General features: G+C 39.0%; 1 pseudogene; it reads left to right on the plus strand.

Annotated features, from left to right (window-relative positions):
• Positions 1-903: 903 nt before the first annotated feature.
• Positions 904-3,187, plus strand: LOC147434079 (uncharacterized; annotated as a pseudogene).
• The last annotated feature ends 5,795 nt before the right edge of the window (positions 3,188-8,982 follow it).

Genomic DNA, 8,982 nt, shown 5'->3' on the forward strand with positions numbered 1-8,982 from the left:
GACTTGAACATATGAAAGAACAATGTGTTTACACAGTGTCATGCCTAGGCTTCGGTCTATTGGAATGCATGAATGAAAGGTAGAACAACAAAGGTATAGGGAACTATGGGTCATTTCTTACAAATGCTCTCCCTCCAATTGCATTATCATCAATTTCACTAGTTCTACCACGGAGTGGTCAAGAAAGTTTGAATTGTTTTGAATCAAAGCCACAAGAGGTATTTTTGAATAATCCAACCCGTAGGAGTGTTAAAGTTCTGTCTAGCTTCTCCAACATGCTAAGGGGCATTTTTTCTTCATATAAACATGACCCAATATAACCAAGAAGACAATTTTATAAAGAAACAAAAGAAAAATTTCCGCTGCAGTATCCGGCTCCGTCGTAGCACCGTCTGAATCCATTGTTGCTAACTGTGGCGCCCGCCCCATATTGGAACCGGTCAATGCCCGTGCGGATAGGTTTATACAATTTCCACCAAGGCCATATGTGGTGATTATCTAGCTTTGTATAGATTTCTAGATCTAAATTTATTAAAAAAAGAACCAAAAAATTGCCTTGTATATTGTGAGCGTATGTCTCTATGATTTAAGAAAAATATTTGAAGGCTAGAATCTACTTAGGTGCCCACGTGGCTCTCTCTCTCTCTCTCTCTCTCTCTCTCTCTCTCTCTCTCTCTCTCTCTCTCTCTCTCTCTCTCTCTCTCTCTCTCTCTCTCTCTCTCTCTCTCTCGTTAGAGAGTCCAAAGAATTGAGCTATTTTGTGGTGCTGCTATCATCTCTTTCTCTCTCTTCATGGATTATGAGAATCCTCTCCCCCCCCCCCTCTCTCTCTCTCTCTCCCTCTCCCGCAAGCTTGATTTTTCTCTTTCTACCTCTCTCCATCTATTGTAGAGAGATTTCATGATGAGATTGCTAGACATAGAATTACAAGATATTGGAGGGGTGGGGAAAAGGTGGGATGCAGGTGTTGAGATGACGATGGTGCAAATGAGGCCACACAAGATAGAGGGGGGTAAGGTATATGTGAGTGAAATCTAAAAAATAATCAAATTTTTTAAGTTGACTAAGTAGATAGAATATTGTGTGGAACCTGCTGAAACCACTCTGTGCCAGCGCGGACTGGTTTGAAGAGGTTTCAAAAGTTTTTGTGCTTTATAGGTAGTTCTTTAATTAAAAAGCAGTTGCATTGGTGTTGAACCTGCTAGAACCAGTCCACGCCAGCATGGACTGGTTGCAAGAGGTTTCAAAGGGGTTGAGCTTTAACACTAGAATGGTAACCTAACAGGACATAAAAGTGTCCTTTCACGGTTTTGGGAAAAATTTCCAAAACCATATTAGATCCACTCATTTTGAAAAATCCTTTCATGAGCTTATAGTTCAATAACTACTACATATGGAAAAAATGAGAAACTTGTAATTTTTCTCATCCCTTGGTCACTACAAGCCTCCAAAGTTGATGCACCAGTGCATTTTGCCCAAAACAACAATTTCTTACGGTTGATTGCATATAAATAAGAGTGGGGATTTTTGTAGGACATGAGATAAAATGCCCCGTTAACTTCAATGGGTTGGTGACCAAAACATATGGTTGCTTTTACCTCACTAATTTTTTTTGGGCAAAAAAAATAGGTACAAAAAAGTTGCATTTTTGCCATTCTGCGGACCTATCATCAAAGTTACATAGTCACGCTCAATACAGATACTATATACATGTTTTCTTAGTTCCCTTTGGGCCTTTGGATTCAAAAGGAGCCATGGAGCATGCCAAAAGGATAATGGATCTCTTACAATTGGAACCTTGGGGGCAATGATAAAGTGCTAAATATAGCAAACATGAAAAAACTGGGATTATCATTATGACCTCTAGAAACCCATAGAAACTACTCAATATCTAGCCAAGTTTGTAGTCTATGATTATATATGGTTACTACCTACAAAATACACACAATTGGCCTAAGAAACTAGCAATATTGAGAAACTTATACTTGCTACTCTAAAATGTATCGTATTCTTCAGCAAGCAAAAAACTCAACCATCATCATATACTATGCTATATAGCATATTAGGTCCCCCAAAACTCAAGGAAGATTAGCTTTATGTTATATATTACACTTACACAATCAAAATTGAATTTTGATATCAAGAAAGCCCCCAAAAAAATCATAAAAGTGCTAATTTTGGCCAAAAAACAGGATTATGCAATTCTTGTAAATTGGTCACAACTTTCAATTTTAACACTTAGCTCTCCCTACAAGAATCAAAACATGTTGAGAACTATGAAGGCCTAACCTCTAGCCATCTAAAGCTCACAAACATGAAGTTTAGAGTGGTATAGTTGCCAAAAATTGAAAAAAAACCAAAAAAAGGACCCGTTTTTTCACACAGTTTAGGTTCAAAAATGTTGTCCAAGAGTAAGGTTAATGGTGAGATCGATACTCCAAAAAAAATGCTAAGTTTTTTTCAGATCATAAGGCAACTTTGTGGATATATAGCACCTAGAAATCCATTCTCATACTCTTCAAATAATTCAAGAAAAATGGTCACTTAACAGGACACAAAAGTGTCCAAGGACATAAAAGTGTCATGTTACCATTCTAGTGTTTAAGAGCAGACGGGATTATCATTGCTGTAAACCTCCACATAATTGGAGCCAAAACTTGACGAGCTTGTGGGGCTTCATTCGCATGAGCAATCTCCATGACCACTCGACAAAGAGCAACCCTGAGAAGAAGATCATCGTAAAGGGGAATACTTGGAGCTATTGGTGGAAGCACAAGTTGATGGTGAGGTGTGGGAGCATGAGGTACTCTTGCACAGGCCGGGATAAGTCCGCCTCACTTTGCAAGCTAATTCTGCATCATCTCAACTGCAAACTGAGGGCAACCTGATGGTGCAGAACTAATATGAAGCGCAGCGCCGGCAGAGGAAGCTCATATTGTCAATTGTTTTGCGGAGGCAAGGCTCGTATTTGCACACAGCATGCTTCTGTGAGCATCACTTGGCCGACTAGCCATGTGGTTCTCACTCATCGGTGCTATACTTTGAAGCTTTACCTCCTCATCAAGAACCTATGGCCAAATCAGGAGCTACCCAAGTATGTCGAGCAGGAGATGAATTGGCTTCGCCTGACAAGCCAGGACTTCTACACCCCACGGACTAAGGATACTCAGAATGTTTTGTAGTTTAAGGTACTCAGCAGTTTAAGGTTTCAAGTAGATATTAGAATTTTACAAGAGTATTGTATTGCTATCGGTAGAGCTCAAGCATTTTGAGGGGCGTTCACGTCATAGAGCTACCTTCTGATCAGAAGCTCTCTATAGCTCAGTTTACATGCATGCCAAACAAAGCATTATCCAATGTCAAGCACTATATTGTTTCATGCTTTCAAGCCAGCCATGTTAATCACATGCGATTGCTTTTTTTCCAAAGAAGTACGTAGAGCTCGATGAAGCAAAAGAATCATCGCCATTGACAGGTTAATCATATTGACAAGTTAATCGCATGTAGTTGCAAAAGAGTCATCACCATTGACAGGCTAATTGTGTGTAGCTGCTTTTTTGCCAAAGAAGTCTCTCGTGCATGCAACTCCTTTTTTGCCATTGATAGGTTAATCACATGCAACTACTACTAAAATTACAGCACAACAAAAAAAGCTCGTTCTGTAAAAATTTTACCAATTAGAGAGTGATTCTAATTTGCCAATGTACATTGAGAGCAGCTTCATGATTTAGTTGTGACATGGCCTTCATCAAGGACTTCAGTTTTAAAAAGCCTTAAACGAGCTTTAGTATTCAGAAGAAGTATGGCTCATACATATGAGAGCTCAGAGGTGTTGTACGGTAGCACGGCGAAATTGGGATACCTCGCCATATTACTAGAGGATCCACAAGAGGCTTGGCAGTCTCATTGCAGGGCAAAAAGGAGGAGCAAAGATGAGTCTCACTGTGATATAAGCAAGGGAATATTATTCATAGAAGGCATGCTGGGATTGCTCCTTGCAGGTGTGAGAGGATCATTATACGTTATTGTTGTCATAATATCATATTAGACAGAAGAGGAAGATTAATGAGAGAAGAGGGAGATAGTGAGAGAGAAGACAAGTAGAGACCCTTGCAAAATAAGAATTTCAAGAACAACCAAGCTTCAGTTGATGAGGAAAAGGATTTCAGATGTGAGAGCACAAGACCTTAGCTATCAATGGTGACACTATTTTATTGGTCCAAAGACTAAAGGCGCTTTTTTGGATACACCTCTATTATATTATGATGGATATATTACTTTTGAGATGTCAGAACAATGTGATAACTCAAGCATGTATGGTATGGAAAAACACTTTGATGGGGATTCTTGGAGTTTTTGCATCAGGTTGCACTCACAAAGGTGGAGTTTTTTCAAGCCTTGGTAGGAACCTACATGGCCTCATATACTTGCGGAAGGTTATTAGTTCTAACATTTATTTATGTTTTTGATGCATCCATAATTAAACGCTTTATATGCACTTTTGTGACGGGATTTTGTTAGGGCCTGAATATGTAAGGAGATTTGAGATTTTGAAGCCTTCATTGCTTTGTGGTAATTTTTGATGTACAACCATTTTGTGTTGCGATGCTGGCTGAATCGAGCATGAATATTATTTTCTTTAATATAACTTTTTCGTATCAATTTTTCAAGGGTGTTGCTCGTATTTGCTCAAAAATTGATTCTGCTCGGTTTTCTTTGCTTATTGGAAAGCCCTAAATTTAAAAATGAGCACCCAGGGAAAAACCGGGACCAAATGGGATTTTTACGAGAAATATATTTATAAGAAGCGGTATCGTAAATACTCTGAGGTAGTACGGAAAAGTCATAATTATGTCGAGACATTACGGTGCAGCATAGCATAGTCTAGCTAAGGTTCCATTAGTTGGCAGGATACTGTTGAATTGGCCAATTTTACTGTAAAAATTGAATGGGAGTTGAGCACCAAAAGCAAAGGAATATTTTTGGGAAAGTTCCCAAAAGCAAGAAGCTATTCCTAACTTTGAAAGTAGTGCTACCTATAGCTTGGGGCACACCATGGGCAGTTGAAAAACTATAAATTGGCATAGACAACTCAGTTTTCAGTTCCGTCTGTTGCATCTACTACCGCAAAGGCTATATGTATCTATTATACGGAGTGGTGCAAGCTTTTCATCACCATCTCCATAGGCTCGTCTTTCTTGTATATGGGAAGAAGAAGAAGGATATTCTCTCTCTACTTGCTTACTATCTCCTCTCTTGTTTCACAGTGTACGCGCTCTCCAAAATCTCTCGTGGTGGTGAACACCTCTACTACGTAGCTCTCATCACCGCTCTTTTTCAGAAAAGAAAGAAGCCTTTTGACAGAACCTAATTGATTCTAAAGCATGGTGAGAAGTTCTAAACTCCATATCCATCATCATCATCTCTCTCTTTGTCGTTTTTCTATCACCCTCTCGGTGATTGTGTTTTCGTAAACGAGTGTATATATCGACTAATCGAGTACGTATGAAGTTGCCCCATGATTATTTCATCGTTTTTAATACGTTGAGCTATGCACATGATGCGTTTATGATCACATACGTACATAAAAAGCGCTTTTCCTTTCACGTCATAGAAGCGGTAGGAACACTGTTTTGGCTATAACTCACAAACCATTGTGAATCAGCCCAAACCCTTTATATCAAAGATAAAAACATCATTTAGAACATTTTTTGTCTTAGGTGTCATGTGAAAATCACGCAAGAGCTAAGAGATATGGTTAAGAAACTGCTTGCTACCCATTACACAACCATTTTTTTTGACTCCAAGCTCCTTGGAGAACCATTATATAGATTCATCGAATGGGCAAACCCACTTAAAAAGTTGGAAATATTGATGAAACTTGATGATAAATGTATTTAGGTCTCCGTTATCACCTCAGGAATACGAGTTATTAATCGTTCTAGAATCGGTTTTACCTATGCGTGTAGGGGTGGGTACCTAGGGGAAGTATCATATGACGTCGTGAGTTAACCGATCTGTTTATGTATGATTTATGGTTTGTTTTGGTAAGTTGATTTTAGTTATTATTTGCCCATAAATTTATGTGAGGGTATATGGTTAGACAACCCAAACTGATAGGCAGATATGATTAAAGTGGCTTTCTTTTTGGGTTACCGTTTGTTGTGTAAGTACCATATGGGTAAAGTGATGTGATAGAGAACTAATCTATATTATGGATTTGATCTTGATTCATTAAATTGAGGTCAAATACTTTCATTTTCATGTTGTGCATGCTCCCAAAAATGTCAAAAAGTTTTTTTTTGCATAATGTGTGAAGTTATGGTTTATGGTTGACCTAAAGGTTGGAGTTGTTTTTCATCATGTTTATGGTGATGGAATGTTATTATGTGATGTATGGAAACTTATGGATTGATATGGATGCCTCATATGCATGGTCATCATTGCTTTCCACCTTTCTAGGTCAAAACTAGCTCTTTGTGCTAGTGAGGTGAAGTGCAAATGTGATGCATCAACTTTGCATGGTTGGATTTTGTCAAAATTGGATTTTTATATCATTATTAGTTTCTAGTTGGACTATTTTTATGCAAGAAAGACTCATGTCTTAAGGGTCATATGTGTCTGGACTCCAATTGACTACAGCGGATATGCCAAACTCCAAGTGTGGGAGTTGGTTCAATGTGATTATGATTTATGGTTAAGGGTTGAGACTCCCTCATGAATTATGGTTGTAATGTTATGGTGGAAGCCAGTGTGGCTCATGGTTTTTCTTTTGGATATGGTTATTCTGCCGAAATGCTGTCAAAGTTTTTGCAGCCATGTTATGTTCTGAAGTGGTTATGAAGGATTGGTTATGCCTCACTTGAGTTGGGTAGAGTGCTCACCCATTTCAAGTGATTGGATTGTGGTTTATGATTTTGGGATTAGATCATGAATTGATCTAGATAGTGAGGGCCATTTTTCAAATTTTTCTCCATCTCTCTCTTACTATACAATTGGTGGCAAGGCTTCAAGGACCCTAAGAGGAGGAAGGACCCGATGCATGAAAATCCAGCAAAAATTATGTATTTATTTTGTGCAGAGCTATGGTTTTGACACATTTGGATCTCAAAAATAAGGAGAGGTAGAGGCAAACCTTATGAAAAAGAAAATTTCACTAGATGCCGATTCTACCCGACGGGCACTACCTGACGGTCACTACACGTGAAGAGTAAAAGTCAATAGTGAAAGGCAAGAGAATCTTATGCATTATGGAGTTGGATTCAACAAAGTATTATAAAATTCAAACCTAATTCACTTGTGGACATAAGGCTTGTACATGAAGACAAGAGGGGACCGCCCAAAAGACTTTTGGAATGGAAAAGACGGACACATATTTTTGTTGTATTATTCTCTATTTTTTCATTTCGAATTGGAAAAAAATATCAATAGAAAAGTTGTAGGAGTTGAGAAAATATTTCAACCCCTATTTTTTTAATAATTTTTGGAGATTTGGTTTGAGAGATATGGCCCAAGTGGTGGAGCCTATCTGTCCACTTGGAAAGAAGTCATGGTTATCCAACTCTACACACACAATTTCTTATAGGCCTCTCTCGATTATTGCTGTATTTTCTCTTATTTTGTCAAAATTATCTCAAATATTATAAGGAAGCTCTTGGAATCAAGCTATGGAAGGTGGCATGAAGACAAAGCTTGCCATGATGAAGGAAATTAGGAGGAAATTGGTCAATAAGCAGGGCACACGAAGCTCTCTCATTGGGAGAATTCCTCTAATGGATGTACTTTGTAATAACTCCTTTTGCTCATAATCTCTTCCCTAATCACTCTCTTGGCCTATAAAAAGAGGCCTCCTCTTTTGTAAACGGGACATACTACACACACGCGCACGCACACACACACACACACACTACCCCATATGCACAATATCACATACCCACACACCTACACATACACACCCTTGTGCTACATGCTAGTAGCATGAACCCTAATAACATAATCACAACACCATCACTCTCACCATCCCCATCACCATCCACAAAATGAGAACCATATCTCCACACACTTGTAATGAAGGATTGAAGTCACAATTTCAAGAATAAGAATGATGGCTACTCCCTTACCTCAACACTCACCAATCCTATCATCTTGTTTTCCGACCACCCCATCCCACACTTGGGCGTGGATCTTGAATTATTTTTCCATGTCATGTTTGATTGTGTATATGTATGCATCCTAGCCACATATCTTGCTAGGTGGTGCCCCTATTGTGTACCTCTCATGATGAGGACATCGTGCATAGCCTTGGTGTAGAGGCCACCTGATCTGTTTTTCACTTCCACCTCTCATTTAGTGCCCACACTGAGGAGGGCTTTGCAAATACCTTCATTAAACAAAGAGTAGCAATGCATGCCATCAATCATGTATGAGTGGCTACAAGATTTTTCAAATTGTAAGATTGAAGAAGAGGAGATTGTAGAAGCACTCAAGGCCTTCATCAAAGTGCTACTACCAGGTTGTAGTGTCGTCGATATCCAAGAGGTAAGCTCCCCATCTCGCATTGGTCGTGCTAATTGCACATCAAGAGCATCAAGAGGGAGGGCTACAAAATTTAATATGTTGTCAACCAAAGTATTCTGCCAATGAGTGCCGATAGAGGAGGTGAATAAAGAACGATGAGTTTTTCTTTTGAGAACCACACCAACACTCTCACATCAATCAGATTTTGTGTAGCACCAAGTGTTTAGTGTCCAACGGTCAAAGAAGAGTCATCAACTACATCAACCACAAAGTCCAAGCCACAAAGCCTAAAGTATTTGGTGGAAGCAAACGAGCCTATGCTCTCTCTAGGCTTAGAAAGTTCAAGTCAAGTACGACCACCCAAACGTCGCCGTCACATGAAAAGTTGAAAGCCGATTGAGGTAGACTCTTCTTGCTCAATCTGCTTTGAGCGCAATATGGAGGATTATATGGACCTCAACAATA

The sequence above is a fragment of the Adiantum capillus-veneris genome, chromosome 19, assembly GCF_014529385.1.
Source record: "Adiantum capillus-veneris isolate H3 chromosome 19, ASM1452938v2, whole genome shotgun sequence".
NCBI lineage: Eukaryota > Viridiplantae > Streptophyta > Polypodiopsida > Polypodiales > Pteridaceae > Adiantum > Adiantum capillus-veneris.